This window comes from Pleurodeles waltl, chromosome 6 (genome assembly GCF_031143425.1).
Source record: "Pleurodeles waltl isolate 20211129_DDA chromosome 6, aPleWal1.hap1.20221129, whole genome shotgun sequence".
Classification (NCBI taxonomy): domain Eukaryota; kingdom Metazoa; phylum Chordata; class Amphibia; order Caudata; family Salamandridae; genus Pleurodeles; species Pleurodeles waltl.
In genome coordinates, this window is record NC_090445.1 from 1,217,952,491 (window position 1) to 1,217,975,804 (window position 23,314).

The following is a 23,314-nucleotide window of genomic DNA, read 5'->3' on the forward strand; positions in this document are numbered from 1 at the left end:
TTTGTGGTCTGTCTGAAGAATAAAGTGAGTACCAAACAGGTATGGTCTCAACTTTTTCAGTGCCCAGACCACAGCAAAGGCCTCCCTCTCTATGGCAGGCCAACACTTTTCTCTAGGGGGTCAACCTTCTGCTGATCAAAGCAACAGGTTGATCCTGGCCCTCAGTGTGAAGCTGTGATAGCACTGCCCCTACCCCTAATTCAGAAGCATCAGTCTGGACTATGAACTTCTTGGAGTAACAAGTGCTTTTTAGGACAGGTGCAGAGCACATGGCCTGTTTGAGCTCATCAAAAGCCTTTTGACAGCTAGCTGTCCAAAATACATTTTTTAGGCATCTTCTTACTAGTGAGGTCATTAATAGGAGCTGGAATGGAGCCATCATTCTTAATAAACCTCCTATAGTCCCCTGTGAGGCCTAAGAAGGCTCTCATCTGGGTTTGAGTTGTAGGGGGAGCCCATTCCATAATGGTCTGGATCTTCCCCTGCAGTGGTGCAATCTGTTCACCACCTACCAGGTGGCCCAGATAAACCACTTCCCCCTGCCCTATCTGGCACTTTGAAGCCTTGATAGTGAGGTCTGCCTTTTGCAGGGGCTCCAAAACGTTCGATAGGTGGACCAGGTGCTCATCCCAGGTGGAGCTAAAGACAGCGATATCATCTAGGTATTCTGCACTACAAGCTTCCAAACCTTGCAGGACTATGTTCACCAACCTCTGAAAAGTGGCAGGTGCATTTTTCAAACCAAAGGGCATCACAGTGAACTGATAGTGCCCTCCAATGGTGGAAAATGCAGTTTTAGGTTTAGCAGCTTCTGGTAATTTAATCTGCCAATACCCTGCAGGTAAATCAAAAGTGCTTAGATACTTGGCAGAAGCCAGTGTATCAATTATCTCATCTGCCCTGGGTATAGGGTTAGCATCAGTTTTGGTTACTTGATTGAGTCCTCAGTAGTCAACACAAAACATAATTTCTCTTTTACCATCCTTACTGTGAGGTTTTGGGACAAGGACCACTGGGCTAGCCCATGGGCATTCTTAAGGCTCAATCACTCCCAAGTCCAGCATTTTATGTACCTCTTGTTTTATGCAATCCCTGACATGGTCAGGCTGCCTATAAATCTTACTTTTGACAGGTAAACTGTCTCCAGTGTTGATTGTGTGCTCACACCCGGTAGTGGTACCTTGTATCAGTGAGAAGAGGTCAGAAAATGTGTCTAGGAGATTTATACAGTTGTCCTTCTAATCAGTAGTAAGGCAATCTGCAAGCACCACTCCCTCCACTAAGCCATCAGCTTCAGTGGTGGAGAAGAGGTCAGGGAGAAGGTCACTCTCTTCTTCCTGCCCCTCATCAGTTGCCATGAGCAGGGTTAAGTCAGCCCTGTCATAGTAGGGTTTCAGGCGATTGACATGGAGCACCCTAAGCGGACTCCTGGCAGTGCCCAGGTCTACCAAATAGGTAACCTCACACTTCTTTTCAACAATGAGATGGGGTCCACTCCATTTGTCCTGGAGTGCTCTTGGGGCCACAGGCTCCAATACCCACACCTTCTGTCGTGGGTGGTACTGGGTCAGGACAGTCTTCTGGTCATGCCATTGCTTTTGGAGCTCTTGGCTGGCCTGAAGGTTTTTACTGGCCTTTTTCATGTACTCAGCCATTCTGGATCTTAGGCCAAATACATAGTCCACACTGTCTTGCTTGGGAGGTTTTAAAGGTTGTTCCCAACCCTCCTTCACAAGTGCAAGGGGACCTCTTATAGGGTGCCCAAAGAAGAGTTCAAAGGGGCTGAAGCCCACTCCTTTTTGGTGTACCTCCCTGTAAGCAAAAATGAGGCATGGCAACAGGACATCCCATCTCCTTTCGAGTTTTTCAGGGAGTCCCATAATCATACCTTTGAGAATTTTATCAAACCTCTCAACCAGACCATTTGTCTGTGGATGATAAGGAGTAGTGAAGTTATAAGTTACACCACACTGCTTCCACATAGCTTTGAGGTATGCAGACATGAAGTTACTACCTCTGTCTGACACCACTTCCTTAGGGACGCCCACCCTGGAAAAGATTCCCTGGAGGACCTTTGCCACTGCAGGAGATGTAGTGGTCCTTAAGGGAATTGCTTAAGGATACCTAGTGGCATGGTCCACTACCACCAGGATAAACATATTGCCTGAAGCTGTTGGAGGGTCAAGGGGGCCAACTATGTCAACCCCTACCCTTTCAAAGGGCACCCCAACCACAGGAAGTGGGGTTAAGGGGGCCTTCGGTATGCCACTGGCTTGACAGGTCACACAGGAGCGACAAAACTCCTTGGTGTCCTCTGACATGTGAGGCCAGTGAAACAATGGAACAAGTCTGTCCCAAGTTTTGCTCTGGCCCAAATGCCCAGCCAAAGGAATGTCATGTGCCAAGGTCAGAAGAAACTCCCTATACTGCAAAGGGATAACAAATCTCCTGGCATCTCCAGGTTTATGGTCCCTTGACTCAGTATACATGAGGTTGTCTTCCCAATAGACCTTATGGCTATCAGTGACATCCCCATTCTGCTGTTTGACAGCTTGCTGTCTTAAACCCTCCAGTGTGGGACAGGTCTGCTGTGCCACACTCAGCTCTTCCCTAGCAGGCCCCCCTGCACCCAAAAGCTCAGCAGTGTCTGCTGCCAGCTCATCTGGTGTAGGTTCTGCACAGGAAGAGGATTCCTCTTCCTCAAAAGGGGAATCTTCTGGTGAGGGAGGGATAGTGGGCAAGGATTTACCCTTTTTACTGCTAGCTCTTGGGAGCAGTTGGTCCATTGTTCCATGATCCAGGCTTCCCTGTCCTCTTTGCTTCTTGGCCCGAGCCCTTGTCAAAGCAAAGCTATGCCCAGGAATGCCCAGCAATGCTGCATGGGCCTCCAACCCCACTTCAGCCCAAGCTGATGTCTCAAAATCATTGCCTAGTAAGCAATCTACTGGTAAATCAGTGGCTATCACAACTTTCTTTGGACCAGTAACCCCCCCAGTTGAGATTCACAGCGGCCATGGGGTGGCTAAGAATGTTGTTAGAAGCATCAGTCACTTGGTACTGCTGACCAAGTAAGTGTTGATCAGGGTGAACCAGTTTCTCAATCACCATAGTGACACTGGCTCCTGTATCCCTGTAGGCCTCAACCTCAACACCATTTATTAGGGGAAGTTGCTTGTACTTACACATATTAAGGGGACAAGCAACCAAGGTGGCAAAGTCAATACCACCATCAGAGACTAAAACAGCCTCTGTGGTCTCCCTAACAAGACCAACCCCAACTACACTACCAATGGTGAGCCCAGCTACACCCTTTGATTGGCTATTTGTAGTTGACTTCCCACCACCACTGCTATTATTAGGTGCACTAGAGGACGCAGCTGGGACAATTGGAATTACTTGCCCAATAGCCTTTACTCTTACATAAATAACACCATGGCTTCCTTTGATTGTTGGAAGAGGATTTGGATCCACCACACCCAGAGGATTTTGTGGGCCTGATGAAGACTCAGAATGTTTTTTATCTTTTTCGCCACCCTTGTCAGAAGACTTACCATCCTTCTTCTTGCCATCCTTGTCACCACTTGTATAAACTTTTCTGTTCACTCTTGTTCTGACCCATTTGTAAAGAAATGGTTCCCTGTTGCAGTTACCCACCACTTTTTGCCGGATACTGATGCTGATTTGACTGAGAAGTGTGCTGGGACCCTGCTAACCAGGCCCCAGCACCAGTGTTCTTTCACCTAAAATGTACCATTGTTCCCACAATTGGCACACCCCTGGCAAACAGATAAGACCCTTGTAAAAGGTACCAGTGGTACCAAGGTCCCTGTGACCACGGAAGGTCTCTAAGGGCTGCAGCATGTGTTGTGCCACCCTTAGGGACCCCTCACCTAACACATGCATACTGCCACTGCAGATTGTGTGTGTTGGTGGAGAGAAAAAGACAAAGTCGACATGGCAACCCCCTCAGGATGCCATGCCCACAAAATACTGCCTGTGGCATAGGTAAGTCACCCCTCTATCAGGCCTTACAGCCCTAAGGCAGGGTGCACTATACCACAGGTGAGGGCATAGCTGCATGAGCAATATGCCCCTACAGTGTCTAAGTCTATTCTTAGACATTGTAACTACAGTGTGGCCATATTAAGTATATGGTCTGGGAGTTTGTCAAAAACGAACTCCACAGCTCCATAATGGCTACACTGAATACTGGGAAGTTTGGTATCAAACTTCTCAGAATAATAAACCCACACTGATGCCAGCGTTGGATTTATTAAAAAATGCACAGTATTTTACCCAATTGTTCAGTGCAGGACTGACTGGTCTGTGCCAGCCTGCTGCTGAGAGACGAGTTTCTGACCCCATGTGGTGAGGGCCTTTGTGCTCTCTGAGGACAGAAACAAAAGCCTGCTCTGGGTGGAGGTGCTTCACACCTCCCCCCTGCAGGAACTGTAACACCTACCAGGGAGCCTCAAAGGCTCAGGCTTCGTGTTACAATGCCCCAGGGCACTCCAGCTAGTGGAGATGCCCGCCCCCTGGACACAGCCCCCACTTTTGGCAGCAAGTCAAGGAGAGATAATGAGAAAAACAAGGAGGGGTCACCCACCAGTCAGGACAGCCCCTAGGATGCAATAGGCCTAGGGGCAACACAAACCATATACTAAGAAATTGGAATGTGAACCACTTAGGGACCCCAGGCCTAGTGCAGTGTGTAGTGGGTCGCTGAGAGTGTAAGAAAACACTAAGGGTGTCCAAGATACCCCACCCCAAGACCCTGCAAAGTAGGAGTAAAGTTACCCTACTTCCCCAGAAACACAGTAAAGTCGTGATTGGAGATTCTGCACAGACCACAACTGACTGCAAAGCACTGAAGACGGATTCCTAGACCTGAGGACCTTTAAAGGAAGGGGACCAAGTTCAAGAGTCACGACAGTGTCCGGGGGGGCAGGAGCCCACTAAACCCCGGATGAAGGTGCAAAATGGCTGCCTCCAGGTGGAAGAAGCTGAAGATTCTGCAACAACGGAAAATGCCAGGAACTTCTCTTTTGCACAGAAGATGTCCCACGGCGTGCTGGAGGATTGTATGAAAGTACCATCTTGCCTGGCATGTTACCCCCATATTTCACTGTATATATGTTGTTTTAGTATGTGTGTCACTGGGACCCTGCCAGGCAGGGCCCCAGTGCTCATAAGTATGTGCCCTGTATGTGTTCCCTGTGTGATGACTAACTGTCTCACTGAGGCTCTGCTAACCAGAACCTCAGCGGTTAATGCTCTCTCTGCTTTCCAAATTGTCACTAACAGGCTAGTGACCAATTTCACCAACTCACATTGGCATACTGGAACACCCTTATAATTCCCTAGTATATGGTACTGAGGTACCCAGGGTATTGGGGTTCCAGGAGATACCTATGGCTGCAGCATTTCTTTTGCCACCCATAGAGAGATCTGACAACTCTTACACAGGCCTGCCAGTGCAGCCTGAGTGAAATAACGTCCACGTTATTTCACAGCCATTTACCACTGCACTTAAGTAACTTATAAGTCACCTATATGTCTAACCTTCACCTGGTGACGGTTGGGTGCAAAGTTACTTAGTGTGTGGGCACCGTGGCACTAGCCAAGGTGCCCCCACATTGTTCAGGGCAAATTCCCCGGACTTTGTGAGTGCGTGGACACCATTTCACGCGTGCACTATACATAGGTCACTACCTATGTATAGCGTCACAATGGTAACTCCGAACATGGCCATGTAACATGTCTAAGATCATGGAATTGTCACCCCGATGCCATTCTGGCATTGGGGAGACAACTCCATGATCCCCCGGGTCTCTAGCACAGAACCTGGGTACTGCCAAACTACCTTTCCGGGGTCTCCACTGCAGCTGCTGCTGCTGCCAACCCCTCAGACAGGTTTCTGCCCTCCTGGGGTCCAGGCAGCCCTGGCCCAAGAAGGCAGAACAAAGGATTTCCTCTGAGAGAGGGTGTGACACCCTCTCCCTTTGGAAATAGGTGTGATGGCTGGCGAGGAGTAGCCTCCCCCAGCCTCTGGAAATGCTTTGATGGGCACAGATGTTGCCCATCTCTGCATAAGCCAGTCTACACCGGTTTAGGGATTCCCCAGCCCTGCTCTGGTGCGAAACTGGACAAAGGAAAGGGGAGTGACCACTCCCCTGACCTGCACCTCCCAGGGGAGGTGCCCAGAGCTCCTCCAGTGTGCCCCAGACCTCTGCCATCTTGGATTCAGAGGTGTTGCTGGCACACTGGACTGCTCTGAGCGGCCAGTGCCAGCAGGTGACGTCAGAGACTCCTTCTGATAGGCTCTTACCTCTCTTAGTAGCCAATCCTCCTTCCTAGGTAGCCAAACCTCCTTTTCTGGCTATTTAGGGTCTCTGCTTTGGGGATTTCTTTAGATACCGAATGCAAGAGCTCACCAGCATCTTCCTCTTCACCTTCTGCCAAAGGATCAACCACTGACTGCTCAGGACGCCTGCAAAACCGCAACAAAGTAGCCAGACAACTACTAGCAACCTTGTATCGCTTCATCCTGCCGGCTTTCTCAACTGTTTCCAGGTGGTGCATGCTCTGGGGTAAGGCTTCAAAGTGCCAGATAGGGCAGGGGAAAGTGGATTATCTGTGACACCTGTTAGGTGGAGAACAGATTGCACCACTTCAGGGGAAAATCCAGACAATCATGGATTGGGTTCCCCCTACAACTCAGACCCAGGTGAGAGCCTTCCTAGGCCTCACTGTATATTACAGGAGATTCATTAAAAACTATGGCTCCGTTGCAGCCCCACTTAATGATCTCACTAGCAAGAAGATGCCTAAAAAGGTATTGTGGACAGCTAGCTGTCAGAAAGCCTTTGAGGAGCTCAAACAGGCCATGTGCAGTGCACCTGTCCTAAAAAGCCCATGTTACTCCAAGAAATTCATTGTTCAAACTGATGCATCTGAATTAGGGGTAGGAGCAGTCTTATCACAACTTAACTCTGAGGACCAGGATCAACCAGTAGCTTTTATCAGCAGAAGGTTGACCCCTAGAGAAAAGCGTTGGTCTGCCATTGAGAGGGAGGCCTTTGCTATGGTCTGGACACTGAAGAAGTTGAGGCCATACCTGTTTGGCACTCACTTCATAGTTCAGACAGACCACAAACCTCTACTTTGGCTAAAACAAATGAAAGGTGAAAACCCTAAATTGTTGAGGTGGTCCATATCTCTACAGGGAATGGACTATACAGTGATAGACCAGGGAGTACCCACTCCAATGCAGATGGACTCTCCAGATATTTCCACTTAGACAATGAAGACTCATCAGGTCATGGCTAGTCTTATTGTCCTTCGTTTGGGGGGGGGGGTGGTTGTGTAGGAAAGTACCATCTTGCCTGGCATGTTACCCCCATATTTCACTGTATATATGTTGTTTTAGTCTATGTGTCACTGGGACCCTGCCAGGCAGGGCCCCAGTGCTCATAGGTATGTGCCCTGGATGTGTTCCCTGTGTGATGACTAACTGTCTCACTGAGGCTCTGCTAACCAGAACCTCAGTGGTTATGCTCTCTCTGCTTTCCAAATTGTCACTAACAGGCTAGTGACCAATTTCACCAATTCACATTGGCATACTGGAACACCCTTATAATTCCCTAGTATATGGTACTGAGGTACCCAGGGTATCGGGGTTCCAGGAGATCCCTATGGGCTGCAGCATTTCTTTTGCCACCCATAGGGAGATCTGACAACTCTTACACAGGCCTGCCAGTGCAGCCTGAGAGAAATAACATCCACATTATTTCACAGCCATTTACAACTGCACTAAAGTAACTTATAAATCACCTATATGTCTAACCTTCACCTGGTGAAGGTTGGGTGCAAAGTTACTTAGTGTGTGGGCACCCTGGCACTAGCCAAGGTGCCCCCACATTGTTCAGGGCAAATTCCCCGGACTTTGTGAGTGCGGGGACACCATTTCACGTGTGCACTGTACATAGGTCACTACCTATGTATAGCGTCACAATGGTAACTCCGAACATGGCCATGTAACATGTCTAAGATCATGGAATTGTTACCCCAATGCCATTTTGACAATTCCATGATCCCCCGGGCCTCTAGCACTGAACCCGGGTACTGCCAAACTGCCTTTCCGGGGTCTCCTCTGCAGCTGCTGCTGCTGCCAACCCCTCAGACAGGTTTCTGCCTTCCTGGGGTCCAGACAGCCCTGGCGCAGGAAGGCAGAACAAAGGATTTCCTCTGAGAGAGGGTGTGACACCCCCTCCCTTTGGAAATAGGTGTGATGGCTGGGGAGGAGTAGCCTCCCCCAGCCTCTGGAAATACTTTGATGGGCACAGATGCTGCCCATCTCTTCATAAGCCAGTCTACACCAGTTTAGGGATCCCCCAGCCCTGCTCTGGCGCGAAACTGGAAAAAGGAAAGGGGAGTGACCACTCCCCTGACCTGCACCTCCCAGGGGAGGTGCCCAGAGCTCCTCCAGTGTGCCCCAGACCTCTGCCATCTTGGATTCAGAGATGTTGCTGGCACACTGGACTGCTCTGAGTGGCCAGTGCCAGCAGGTGACGTCAGAGACTCCTTCTGATAGGCTCTTACCTCTCTTAGTAGCCAATCCTCCTTCCTAGGTAGCCAAACCTCCTTTTCTGGCTATTTAGGGTCTCTGCTTTTGGGAATTCTTCAGATACCGAATGCAAGAGCTCACCAAAGTTCCTCTGCATCTCCCTCTTCACCTTCTGCCAAAGGATCGACCGCTGACTGCTCAGGACGCCTGCAAAACCGCAACAAAGTAGCCAGACGACTACTAGCAACCTTGTATCGCTTCATCCTGCCGCTTTCTCTACTGTTTCCAGGTGGTGCATGCTCTGGGGGTAGCCAGCCTCCTTTCTGCACCAGGAGCTCTGAAGAAATCTCCTGTGGGTCGACGGAATCTTCCCCCTGCAACCGTAGGCAACAAAAGACGGCATCACCGGTCCTCTGGGTCCCCTCTCAGCACAACGAGCGTGGTCCCTGGAACTCAGCAACTCTGTCCAAGTGACTCCCACAGTCCAGTGACTCTTCAGTCCAAGTTTGGTGGAGGTAAGTCCTTGCCTCCCTGTAGGAAAGTACCATCTTGCCTGGCATGTTACCCCCATTTTTCACTGTATATATGTTGTTTTAGTTGTATGTGTCACTGGGACCCTGGTAACCCAGGGCCCCAGTGCTCATAAGTGTGCCTGAATGTGTTACCTGTGTAGTGACTAACTGTCTCACTGAGGCTCTGCTAATCAGAACCTCAGTGGTTATGCTCTCTCATTTCTTTCCAAATTGTCACTGACAGGCTAGTGACCATTTTTACCAATTTACATTGGCTTACTGGAACACCCTTATAATTCCCTAGTATATGGTACTGAGGTACCCAAGGTATTGGGGTTCCAGGAGATCCCTATGGGCTGCAGCATTTCTTTTGCCACCCATAGGGAGCTCTGACAAATCTTACACAGGCCTGCCACTGCAGCCTGAGTGAAATAACGTCCACGTTATTTCACAGCCATTTTACACTGCACTTAAGTAACTTATAAGTCACCTATATGTCTAACCTTTACCTGGTAAAGGTTAGGTGCAAAGTTACTTAGTGTGAGGGCACCCTGGCACTAGCCAAGGTGCCCCCACATTGTTCAGAGCCAATTCACTGAACTTTGTGAGTGCGGGGACACCATTACACGCGTGCACTACATATAGGTCACTACCTATATGTAGCTTCACCATGGTAACTCCGAATATGGCCATGTAACATGTCTATGATCATGGAATTGCCCCCTCTATGCCATCCTGGCATTGTTGGTACAATTCCATGATCCCAGTGGTCTGTAGCACAGACCCTGGTACTGCCAGACTGCCCTTCCTGGGGTTTCTCTGCAGCTGCTGCTGCTGCCAACCCCTCAGACAGGCAGCTGCCCTCCTGGGGTCCAGCCAGGCCTGGCCCAGGATGGCAGAACAAAGAACTTCCTCTGAGAGAGGGTGTGACACCCTCTCCCTTTGGAAAATGGTGTGAAGGCAGGGGAGGAGTAGCCTCCCCCAGCCTCTGGAAATGCTTTGTTGGGCACAGATGTGCCCAATTCTGCATAAGCCAGTCTACACCGGTTCAGGGACCCCTTTGCCCCTGCTCTGGCGCGAAACTGGACAAAGGAAAGGGGAGTGACCACTCCCCTGACCTGCACCTCCCCTGGGAGGTGTCCAGAGCTCCTCCAGTGTGCTCCAGACCTCTGCCATCTTGGAAACAGAGGTGCTGCTGGCACACTGGACTGCTCTGAGTGGCCAGTGCCACCAGGTGACGTCAGAGACTCCTTGTGATAGGCTCCTTCAGGTGTTAGTAGCCTTTCCTCTCTCCTAGGTAGCCAAACCCTCTTTTCTGGCTATTTAGGGTCTCTGTCTCTGGGGAAACTTTAGATAACGAATGCATGAGCTCAGCCGAGTTCCTCTGCATCTCCCTCTTCACCTTCTGATAAGGAATCGACCGCTGACCGCGCTGGAAGCCTGCAAACCTGCAACATAGTAGCCAAGACGACTACTGCAACTCTGTAACGCTGATCCTGCCGCCTTCTCGACTGTTTTCCTGCTTGTGCATGCTGTGGGGGTAGTCTTCCTCCTCTCTGCACCAGAAGCTCCGAAGAAATCTCCCGTGGGTCGACGGAATCTTCCCCCTGCAACCGCAGGCACCAAAAAGCTGCATCTCCGGTCCCTTGGGTCTCCTCTCAGCACGACGAGCGAGGTCCCTCGAATCCAGCGACACCGTCCAAGTGACTCCCACAGTCCAGTGACTCTTCAGCCCGAGTTTGGTGGAGGTAAGTCCTTGCCTCACCTCGCTGGGCTGCATTGCTGGGAACCGCGACTTTGCAAGCTTCTCCGGCCCCTGTGCACTTCCGGCGGAAATCCTGTGTGCACAGCCAAGCCTGGGTCCACGGCACTCTAACCTGCATTGCACGACTTTCTAAGTTGGTCTCCGGCGACGTGGGACTCCTTTGTGCAACTTCGGTGAGCACCGTTTCACGCATCCTCGTAGTGCCTGTTTCTGGCACTTCTCCAGGTGCTACCTGCTTCAGTGAGGGCTCTTTGTCTTGCTCGACGTCCCCTCTCTCTGCAGGTCCAATTTGCGACCTCCTGGTCCCTCCTGGGCCCCAGCAGCGTCCAAAAACGCCAAACGCACGATTTGCGTGTAGCAAGGCTTGTTGGCGTCCATCCGGCGGGAAAACACTTCTGCACGACTCTCCAAGGCGTGGGGGATCCATCCTCCAAAGGGGAAGTCTCTAGCCCTTGTCGTTCCTGCAGTATTCACAGTTCTTCAGCCTAGTAAGAGCTTCTTTGCACCAACCGCTGGCATTTCTTGGGCATCTGCCCATCTCCGAGCTGCTTGTGACTTTTGGACTTGGTCCCCTTGTTCCACAGGTACCCTCAGTCAGGAATCCATCGTTGTTGCATTGCTGATTTGTGTTTTCCTTGCATTTTCCCTCTAACACGACTATTTTGTCCTTAGGGGAACTTTGGTGCACTTTGCACTCACTTTTCAGGGTCTTGGGGAGGGTTATTTTGCTAACTCTCACTATTTTCTAATAGTCCCAGCGACCCTCTACAAGGTCACATAGGTTTGGGGTCCATTCGTGGTTCGCATTCCACTTCTGGAGTATATGGTTTGTGTTGCCCCTATCCCTATGTTTCCCCATTGCATCCTATTGTAACTATACATTGTTTGCACTGTTTTCTAAGACTATACTGCATATTTTTGCTATTGTGTATATATATCTTGTGTATATTTCCTATCCTCTCACTGAGGGTACACTCTAAGATACTTTGGCATATTGTCATAAAAATAAAGTACCTTTATTTTTAGTATAACTGTGTATTGTGTTTTCTTATGATATTGTGCATATGACACTAAGTGGTACTGTAGTAGCTTCACACGTCTCCTAGTTCAGCCTGAGCTGCTCTGCTAAGCTACCATTATCTATCAGCCTAAGCTGCTAGACACCCTATACACTAATAAGGGATAACTGGGCCTGGTGCAAGGTGCAAGTACCCCTTGGTACTCACTACAAGCCAGTCCAGCCTCCTACATTGGTTGTGCAGCGGTGGGATAAGTGCTTTGAGACTACTTACCACTCTTGTCATTGTACTTTTCATAAGAGAAAAATATACAAAACAAGGTCAGTGTATATACACATAGCCAAAAAGTTTTGCATTTCCTCTTTTCACTCTTTTCTAAGTGCTGAAAAGTACTTCTAAACTTTCAAAAAGTTCTTAAAAGTTTTAAAAGTTTTTTCTGTCTTTCCAAAAAGTTCTGAAAACTTTTTCTCTTTATCTATCACTTTAACTCTCTCTAAAAAATGTCTGGCACAGGCCAAAAAGTTGAACTGTCCAAACTTGCATATGATCACCTTAGCTGGAAAGGAGCAAGGAGTCTCTGCATAGAGAGAGGTTTGAGTGTAGGGAAGAATCCTTCCTTAGAACTGTTAATTAATATGCTTAGAGTACAGGATAAGGCCATAAGTGCCCAATCTGTAGAAAAAGTAGCTAATGGTTCTCAATCTGATCCAGGGACTCCCCCAGGAAAAGGTTCAGGAAAGAAACTTCTCAGCCTGCCCATTACTAGACAGTCTAGCATAGTTGGTACAGAGGTTGAATCACATCATACTGATGATGTGCTCTCACATTATACTGGTAGCCAAGCTGTTAGGGTGCCCTCTGTAAGGGACAGGTCTCCTTCTGTTCATTCCCATCACACCTCTGTATCTAGAAATGTCCCTCCCACCCACCCTGATGACAGATTGTTAGAAAGGGAGCTCAATAGATTGAGAGTGGAGCAAACCAGACTGAAGCTCAAGAAGCAACAGCTGGATTTGGATAGACAGTCTTTAGAAATAGAGAGGGAAAGACAGAAAATGGGTTTAGATACCCATGGTGGCAGCAGCAGTATTCCCCATAGTCATCCTGCAAAAGAGCATGATTCCAGGAATCTGCATAAGATAGTTCCCCCTTACAAGGAGGGGGATGACATTAACAAGTGGTTTGCTGCACTTGAGAGGGCCTGTGCTGTACAGGATGTCCCTCAAAAGCAGTGGGCTGCTATCCTATGGCTATCATTTACTGGAAAAGGTAGGGATAGGCTCCTTACTGTAAAAGAAAATGATGCTAACAATTTCCAAGTTCTTAAGAATGCACTCCTGGATGGTTATGGCTTAACCACTGAACAGTACAGGATAAAGTTCAGAGATACCAAAAAGGAGTCTTCACAAGACTGGGTTGATTTCATTGACCAGGCAGTGAAGGCCTTGGAGGGGTGGTTACATGGCAGTAAAGTTACTGATTATGACAGCCTGTATAACTTGATCCTGAGAGAGCATATTCTTAATAATTGTGTGTCTGATTTGTTGCACCAGTACTTGGTGGACTCTGATCTGACCTCTCCCCAAGAATTGGGAAAGAAGGCAGACAAATGGGTCAGAACAAGAGTGAACAGAAAAGTTCATACAGGGGGTGACAAAGATGGCAACAAAAAGAAGGATGGTAAGTCTTCTGACAAGGGTGGGGACAAATCTAAAAATGAGTCGTCATCAGGCCCACAAAAACACTCTGGTGGGGGTGGTGGGCCCAAATCCTCCTTTAATCAGAACAAGGAAAAGAAACCATGGTGCTATTTATGTAAGATAAAAGGCCATTGGACAACAGATCCCAGTTGTCCAAAGAAAGGCACCACAGCTCCTACCACTACAACCCCTACTGCTACACCTAGTGTCCCTACTAATAGCAGTGGTGGTGGGAGCAAACCTACTAATAGCCAATCCAAGGGAGTAGCTGGGCTCACTTTTGGTAATTTAGTTGGGGTTGGTCTGATTAGGGAGACCACAGAGGCTACTTTAGTCTCTGAAGGGGCTATTGACTTAGCCACTTTGGTTGCTTGCCCCCATAACTTGGAGAAGTACAAGCAACTAACCCTAATAAATGGTGTTGAGGTCCAGGCCTACAGGGACACAGGTGGCAGTGTCACAATGGTGATTGAGAAACTGGTGCACCCTGAACAACACATACTTGGACACCAGTACCAAGTAACCGATGCTCACAACATAACACAAAGCCACCCCATGGCTGTTGTAAATCTCAACTGGGGGGGGTATCTGGTCCAAAGAAAGTTGTGGTAGCTTCAGATTTACCTGTAGACTGTCTATTAGGGAACGATTTGGAGACATCAGCTTGGTCAGATGTGGAGTTGGAGGCCCATGCAGCAATGCTGGGCATCCCAGGGCATATTTTTGCTTTGACAAGGGCTCAGGCCAAAAAGCAAAAAGGACAGGGAAGCTTGGATCCTGGAACAATGGACCAAGTGCTCCCTAAAGCTAGGGCTAGTAGAAGCAAACCACTTCCTACTATCCCTCCCTCTACAGTGGATTCTACTTCTGAGGAAGAAGAATTCCCTCCCTGTGCAGAACCTACACCAGAGGAGCTGGAAGCAGACACTGCTGAGCTTTTGGGTGAAGGGGGGCCTGCCAGAGAGGAGCTGAGTGTGGCACAGCAAACCTGTCCCACATTAGAGGGTCTCAGACAGCAAGCTGTCAAACAGGCTAATGGGGATGTCAGTGACTCACACAGAGTTTACTGGGAGGACAACCTCTTGTACACTGAGCATAGGGATCCTAAACCTGGAGCTGCCAGGAGATTAGTGATTCCTCAGGAGTACAGAAAGTTCCTCCTAACACTGGCACATGACATTCCCTTAGCTGGGCACCTGGGTCAAATGAAAACTTGGGACAGATTGGTACCACTGTTTCATTGGCCTAGGATGTCTGAGGACACAAAAGAATTTTGTAAGTCCTGTGAAACCTGTCAAGCCAGTGGCAAGACAGGTGGCACTCCAAAGGCACCCCTTATCCCACTGCCTGTGGTTGGGGTTCCCTTTGAAAGGGTAGGGGTTGACATAGTTGGCCCCCTTGACCCTCCTACTGCTTCAGGCAATAGGTTTATCTTGGTGGTAGTGGACCATGCCACAAGATATCCTGAAGCTATTCCTTTAAGGACCACTACAGCTCCTGCAGTGGCAAAGACCCTCCTGGGAATATTTTCCAGGGTGGGCTTCCCAAAGGAAGTAGTATCAGACAGAGGAAGCAATTTCATGTCTGCATACTTAAAGGCCATGTGGAAGGAGTGTGGTGTAACTTACAAGTTCACAACACTCTATCATCCACAAACAAATGGACTGGTGGAGAGATTTAATAAAACTCTCAAAGGCATGATTATGGGACTCCCTGAAAAACTCCGCAGGAGATGGGATATCCTTCTACCATGCCTCCTTTTTGCCTACAGGGAGGTACCCCAGAAAGGAGTGGGCTTCAGCCCCTTTGAACTTCTTTTTGGACACCCTGTTAGGGGTCCACTCACACTTGTAAAGGAGGGTTGGGAACAACCTTTAAAAGCTCCTAAGCAGGATATTGTGGATTATGTACTTGGCCTCAGATCAAGGATGGCTGAGTACATGAAAAAGGCCAGTAAAAACCTTCAGGCCAGCCACGAGCTCCAGAAGCAATGGCATGATCAGAAGGCTGTTTTGGTTCAGTACCAACCAGGGCAGAAAGTGTGGGTCTTGGAGCCTGTGGCCCCAAGAGCACTCCAAGATAAATGGAGTGGACCCCACACAATTGTTGAAAAGAAGGGTGAAGTCACCTACCTGGTTGACTTAGGCACTGCCAGGAGTCCCCTTAGGGTGCTCCATGTCAACCGCCTGAAACCCTACTATGACAGGGCTGATCTCACCCTGCTCATGGCAACAGATGAGGGACAGGAAGAAGACAGTGATCCTCTACCTGATCTCTTCTCTTCCACAGAACAAGATGCTCTTGTGGAAGGGGTAGTTTTGGCTGATTGTCTTGCTGCTGAGCAGAAAGATAATTGCATAAATCTCCTAGGACAATTTTCAGAACTCTTCTCCATTGTGCCAGGCACCACTTCTTGGTGTGAGCACACTATAGATACTGGAGACAGTTTACCTGTCAAAAGTAAGATCTATAGGCAGCCTGACCATGTCAGGGACTGCATAAAGCAAGAAGTTCAGAAGATGTTGGAACTAGGAGTGGTTGAGCACTCTGACAGTCCATGGGCTTCTCCTGTGGTACTGGTACCAAAACCCAATTCTAAAGATGGAAAGAAGGAAATGAGGTTTTGTGTAGACTATAGAGGTCTCAACTTGGTAACCAAAACTGATGCTCACCCTATACCCAGGGCAGATGAGCTAATAGATACACTGGCATCTGCCAAGTATCTAAGCACTTTTGATTTGACTGCAGGGTATTGGCAGATCAAATTGTCAGAAGATGCTAAATCTAAGACTGCATTTTCTACCATTGGAGGACATTACCAGTTTACTGTAATGCCTTTTGGTTTGAAAAATGCACCTGCCACTTTTCAGAGGTTGGTGAACACAGTCCTGCAAGGGCTGGAAGCTTTCAGTGCAGCATATTTGGATGATATAGCTGTCTTTAGCTCCAGCTGGGATGATCACCTGGTCCACCTTTGGAAAGTTTTGGAGGCCCTGCAAAAGGCAGGCCTCACTATCAAGGCATCAAAGTGCCAGATAGGGCAGAGTAAGGTGGTTTATCTGGGACACCTTGTTGGTGGGGAACAGATTGCACCACTTCAGGGGAAAATCCAAACTATTATTGATTGGGTTCCCCCTACCACTCAGACTCAGGTGAGAGCCTTCCTAGGCCTCACTGGGTATTACAGGAGGTTCATTAAGAACTATGGCTCCATTGCAGCCCCTCTTAATGACCTCACATCCAAGAAAATGCCTAAAAAGGTATTATGGACAGCAAACTGTCAGAAAGCTTTTGAGGAGCTGAAGCAGGCCATGTGCTCTGCACCTGTCCTGAAAAGCCCTTGTTACTCTAAAAAATTCTATGTCCAAACTGATGCATCTGAATTAGGAGTAGGGGCAGTCCTATCACAACTTAATTCTGAGGGCCAGGATCAACCTGTTGCTTTTATTAGTAGAAGGTTGACCCCTAGAGAAAAGCGTTGGTCTGCCATTGAGAGGGAGGCCTTTGCTGTGGTCTGGGCTCTGAAGAAGTTGAGGCCATACCTGTTTGGCACTCACTTCATTGTTCAGACAGACCACAAACCTCTACTTTGGCTAAAACAAATGAAAGGTGAAAATCCTAAATTGTTGAGGTGGTCCATATCCCTACAGGGAATGGACTATACAGTGGAACATAGACCTGGGAGTAGCCACTCCAATGCAGATGGACTCTCCAGATATTTCCACTTAGACAATGAAGACTCATCAGGTAATGGCTAGTCTTATTGTCCTTCGTTTGGGGGGGGGTTGTGTAGGAAAGTACCATCTTGCCTGGCATGTTACCCCCATTTTTCACTGTATATATGTTGTTTTAGTTGTATGTGTCACTGGGACCCTGGTAACCCAGGGCCCCAGTGCTCATAAGTGTGCCTGAATGTGTTACCTGTGTAGTGACTAACTGTCTCACTGAGGCTCTGCTAATCAGAACCTCAGTGGTTATGCTCTCTCATTTCTTTCCAAATTGTCACTGACAGGCTAGTGACCATTTTTACCAATTTACATTGGCTTACTGGAACACCCTTATAATTCCCTAGTATATGGTACTGAGGTACCCAAGGTATTGGGGTTCCAGGAGATCCCTATGGGCTGCAGCATTTCTTTTGCCACCCATAGGGAGCTCTGACAAATCTTACACAGGCCTGCCACTGCAGCCTGAGTGAAATAACGTCCACGTTATTTCACAGCCATTTTACACTGCACTTAAGTAACTTATAAGTCACCTATATGTCTAACCTTTACCTGGTAAAGGTTAGGTGCAAAGTTACTTAGTGTGAGGGCACCCTGGCACTAGCCAAGGTGCCCCCACATTGTTCAGAGCCAATTCACTGAACTTTGTGAGTGCGGGGACACCATTACACGCGTGCACTACATATAGGTCACTACCTATATGTAGCTTCACCATGGTAACTCCGAATATGGCCATGTAACATGTCTATGATCATGGAATTGCCCCCTCTATGCCATCCTGGCATTGTTGGTACAATTCCATGATCCCAGTGGTCTGTAGCACAGACCCTGGTACTGCCAGACTGCCCTTCCTGGGGTTTCTCTGCAGCTGCTGCTGCTGCCAACCCCTCAGACAGGCAGCTGCCCTCCTGGGGTCCAGCCAGGCCTGGCCCAGGATGGCAGAACAAAGAACTTCCTCTGAGAGAGGGTGTGACACCCTCTCCCTTTGGAAAATGGTGTGAAGGCAGGGGAGGAGTAGCCTCCCCCAGCCTCTGGAAATGCTTTGTTGGGCACAGATGTGCCCAATTCTGCATAAGCCAGTCTACACCGGTTCAGGGACCCCTTAGCCCCTGCTCTGGCGCGAAACTGGACAAAGGAAAGGGGAGTTACCACTCCCCTGACCTGCACCTCCCCTGGGAGGTGTCCAGAGCTCCTCCAGTGTGCTCCAGACCTCTGCCATCTTGGAAACAGAGGTGCTGCTGGCACACTGGACTGCTCTGAGTGGCCAGTGCCACCAGGTGACGTCAGAGACTCCTTGTGATAGGCTCCTTCAGGTGTTAGTAGCCTTTCCTCTCTCCTAGGTAGCCAAACCCTCTTTTCTGGCTATTTAGGGTCTCTGTCTCTGGGGAAACTTTAGATAACGAATGCATGAGCTCAGCCGAGTTCCTCTGCATCTCCCTCTTCACCTTCTGATAAGGAATCGACCGCTGACCGCGCTGGAAGCCTGCAAACCTGCAACATAGTAGCCAAGACGACTACTGCAACTCTGTAACGCTGATCCTGCCGCCTTCTCGACTGTTTTCCTGCTTGTGCATGCTGTGGGGGTAGTCTGCCTCCTCTCTGCACCAGAAGCTCCGAAGAAATCTCCCGTGGGTCGACGGAATCTTCCCCCTGCAACCGCAGGCACCAAAAAGCTGCATCTCCGGTCCCTTGGGTCTCCTCTCAGCACGACGAGCGAGGTCCCTCGAATCCAGCGACACCGTCCAAGTGACTCCCACAGTCCAGTGACTCTTCAGCCCGAGTTTGGTGGAGGTAAGTCCTTGCCTCACCTCGCTGGGCTGCATTGCTGGGAACCGCGACTTTGCAAGCTTCTCCGGCCCCTGTGCACTTCCGGCGGAAATCCTGTGTGCACAGCCAAGCCTGGGTCCACGGCACTCTAACCTGCATTGCACGACTTTCTAAGTTGGTCTCCGGCGACGTGGGACTCCTTTGTGCAACTTCGGCGAGCACCGTTTCACGCATCCTCGTAGTGCCTGTTTCTGGCACTTCTCCGGGTGCTACCTGCTTCAGTGAGGGCTCTTTGTCTTGCTCGACGTCCCCTCTCTCTGCAGGTCCAATTTGCGACCTCCTGGTCCCTCCTGGGCCCCAGCAGCATCCAAAAACGCCAAACGCACGATTTGCGTGTAGCAAGGCTTGTTGGCGTCCATCCGGCGGGAAAACACTTCTGCACGACTCTCCAAGGCGTGGGGGATCCATCCTCCAAAGGGGAAGTCTCTAGCCCTTGTCGTTCCTGCAGTATTCACAGTTCTTCAGCTTAGTAAGAGCTTCTTTGCACCAACCGCTGGCATTTCTTGGGCATCTGCCCATCTCCGAGCTGCTTGTGACTTTTGGACTTGGTCCCCTTGTTCCACAGGTACCCTCAGTCAGGAATCCATCGTTGTTGCATTGCTGATTTGTGTTTTCCTTGCATTTTCCCTCTAACACGACTATTTTGTCCTTAGGGGAACTTTGGTGCACTTTGCACTCACTTTTCAGGGTCTTGGGGAGGGTTATTTTGCTAACTCTCACTATTTTCTAATAGTCCCAGCGACCCTCTACAAGGTCACATAGGTTTGGGGTCCATTCGTGGTTCGCATTCCACTTCTGGAGTATATGGTTTGTGTTGCCCCTATCCCTATGTTTCCCCATTGCATCCTATTGTAACTATACATTGTTTGCACTGTTTTCTAAGACTATACTGCATATTTTTGCTATTGTGTATATATATCTTGTGTATATTTCCTATCCTCTCACTGAGGGTACACTCTAAGATACTTTGGCATATTGTCATAAAAATAAAGTACCTTTATTTTTAGTATAACTGTGTATTGTGTTTTCTTATGATATTGTGCATATGACACTAAGTGGTACTGTAGTAGCTTCACACGTCTCCTAGTTCAGCCTGAGCTGCTCTGCTAAGCTACCATTATCTATCAGCCTAAGCTGCTAGACACCCTATACACTAATAAGGGATAACTGGGCCTGGTGCAAGGTGCAAGTACCCCTTGGTACTCACTACAAGCCAGTCCAGCCTCCTACACTCCCCACGCTAGACTGCATTGCTGGGTACCGCATGATTTGCAGCTGCTCCGGCTCCTGTGCACTCTTCCAGGATTTCCTTCGTGCACAGCCAAGCCTGGGTCCCCGACACTCTAACCTGCAGTGCACAACCTTCTGAGTTGTCCTCCGGCGTCGTGGGACTCCCTTTTGTGACTTCGCGTGGACTCCGGTTCACTCCTCTTCTAAGTGCCTGTTCCGGTACATCTGCGGGTGCTGCCTGCTTCTGAGAGGGCTCCCTGACTTGCTGGGTGCCACCTCTGTCTCCTTATCCAAGTGGCGACATCTTGGTCCCTCCTGGGCCACAGCAGCATCCAAAAACCCTAACCGCGACCCTTGCAGCTAGCAAATCTTGTTTGCGGTCTTTCTGCGTGGGAACACCTCTGCAAGCTTCTTCACGACGTGGGACATCCATCCTCCAGAGGGGAAGTTCCTAGTCCTCTTCGTTCTTGCAAAACACTTCCATCCGGTGGCAGCTTCCTTGCACCCTCAGCTGGCATTTCCTGGGCTGCTGCCCACTCTCGACACTGTCGCGCCTCTTGGACTTGATCACCTTGTCTTACAGGTACTCAGGTCCAGAAATCCACTGTTGTTGCATTGCTGGTGTTGGTTTTCCTTGCAGAATCACCCTATCACGACTTCTGTGCTCTCTGGGGGTTGTAGGTGCACTTTACACCTACCTTACAGGGTCTTGGGGTGGGCTATTTTTCTAACCCTCACTGTTTTCTTACAGTCCCAGCGACCCTCTACAAGCTCACATAGGTTTGGGGTACATTCATGGTTCGCATTCCACTTTTGGAGTATATGGTTTGTGTTGCCCCTATACCTATGTGCTCCTATTGCAATCTATTGTAACTTTACACTGCTTGTATTACTTCCTTTTGCTATTACTGCATAATTTTGGTATTGTGTACATATATCTTGTGTATATTTCTTATCCTCATACTGAGGGTAATCACTGAGATACTTTTGGCATATTGTCATAAAAATAAAGTACCTTTATTTTGAGTATATCTGTGTATTGTGTTTTCTTATGATATTGTGCATAGGGCCCCACTGGTATAGTAGGAGCTTAACATGTCTCCTAGTTCAGCCTAAGCTGCTTTGCCATAGCTACCTTCTATCAGCCTTAGCTGCTAGAAACACCTCTTCTACACTAATAAGGGATAACTGGACCTGGCACAAGGTGTAAGTACCTCTGGTACCCACTACAAGCCAGGCCAGCCTCCTACATGGATGCAGAGTTGTTTCCACGCAGAAAGACCGCAAACAAGCCTTGCTTGCTGCAAAGGTTGTGGTTGAAATAAATGGGTGCTGCCCGGGCCGGGGAAGGACCAGGAGGTCGCCCCTTGGAGGAGGAGACAGCGGGGGCGCCCAGCAATACAGAAAGCCCATGCAGAAGCAGGCAGCACCCACAGAAGCACTTGAACACGGCGGTCATCTCAACACTACAAAGGAGGGTCCCACGAAGCCGGTGGTCAACTCAGCCAGTTGAGCAATGCAGGACGGAGTTCTGGGGACCTGGGCTGGGCTGTGCTGTGCATGAAGGATTCCTTGCAAAAGTGCACAGAAGCCCTAGCAGTTGCAGTTCACGCAGTACACAGGATTACTGTCTGGTCTGGCATGGGGAGGCAAGGACTTACCTCCACCAAATTTGGACAGATGGACCACTGGACTGTCAGTGTCACTTGGATCCAGATTCTGTGTTCCAGGGACCACGCTCGTCAAGATGAGAGGGGACCCAGAGGACCGGTGAAGCAGAAGAAGTTTGGTGACTGCGTTAGCAAGGGGAAGATTCCGTTGACCCACGGGAGATTTCTTCTTGGCTTCCAGTGCAGGGTGAAGGCAGACAGCCCTCAGAGCATGCACCACCAGGAAACAGTTGAGAAAGACGGCAGGATTAGGTGCTACAATGTCGCTGGTGGTCTTCTTGCTACTTTGTTGCAGTTTTGCAGGCGTCCTGGAGCGGTCAGCGGTCGATCCTTGGCAGAAGTCGAAGAGGGAATTGCAGAGGAACTCTGGTGAGCTCTTGCATTCGTTATCTGAAAAGAAGCCCACAAGAGAGTCCCTAAATAGCCCTCAGAGGAGGATTGGCCACCTAGTGAGGTAAGCACCTATCAGGAGGGGTCTCTGATGTCACCTGCTGGCACTGGCCACTCAGAGGCCTCCATTGTGCCCTCACACCTCTGCATTCAGGATGGCAGAAGTCTGGGCACACTGGAGGAGCCCTGGGCACCACCACTGGGGTGGTGATGGACAGGGGAGTAGTCACTCCCCTTTCCTTTGTCCAGTTTCGTGCCAGAGTAGGGGCTGGGGGATCCCTGAACCGGTATAGACTGGTCTATGCAAGGAGTGCACCATCTGTGCCCTTCAAAGCATTCCCAGAGGCCAGGAGAGGCTACTCCTCTCAGGCCCTTAACACTTATTTCCAAAGGGAGAGGGTGTAACACCCTCTCTCAGAAGAAATCCTTTGTTCTACCTTCCGGGGACTGGGCTGCCCAGACCCCAGGAGGGCAGATGCCTGTCTGTGGGTTAGCAGCAGTGGTAGCTGCAGTGAAAACCCCAGAGAGCTAGTTTGGCAGTGGGATTGGGACCCCAATACCAGATTTGGCATGGGGGGACAATTCCATGATCTTAGAAATGTTACATGGCCATATTCGGAGTTACCATTGTGAAGCTACATATAGGTATTGACCTATATGTGGTGCACGCGTGTAATGGTGTCCCCGCACTCAACAAGTCTGGGGAAATTGCCCTGAACTATGTGGGGGCACCTTGGCTAGTGCCAGGGTGCCCTCACACTTAGTAACTTTGCACCTAACCTTCACTAAGTGAGGGTTAGACATATAGGTGACTTATAAGTTACTTAAGTGCAGTGTAAAATGGCTGTGAAATAACGTGGAAGTTATTTCACTCAGGCTGCAGTGGCAGTCCTGCGTAAGAATTGTCTGA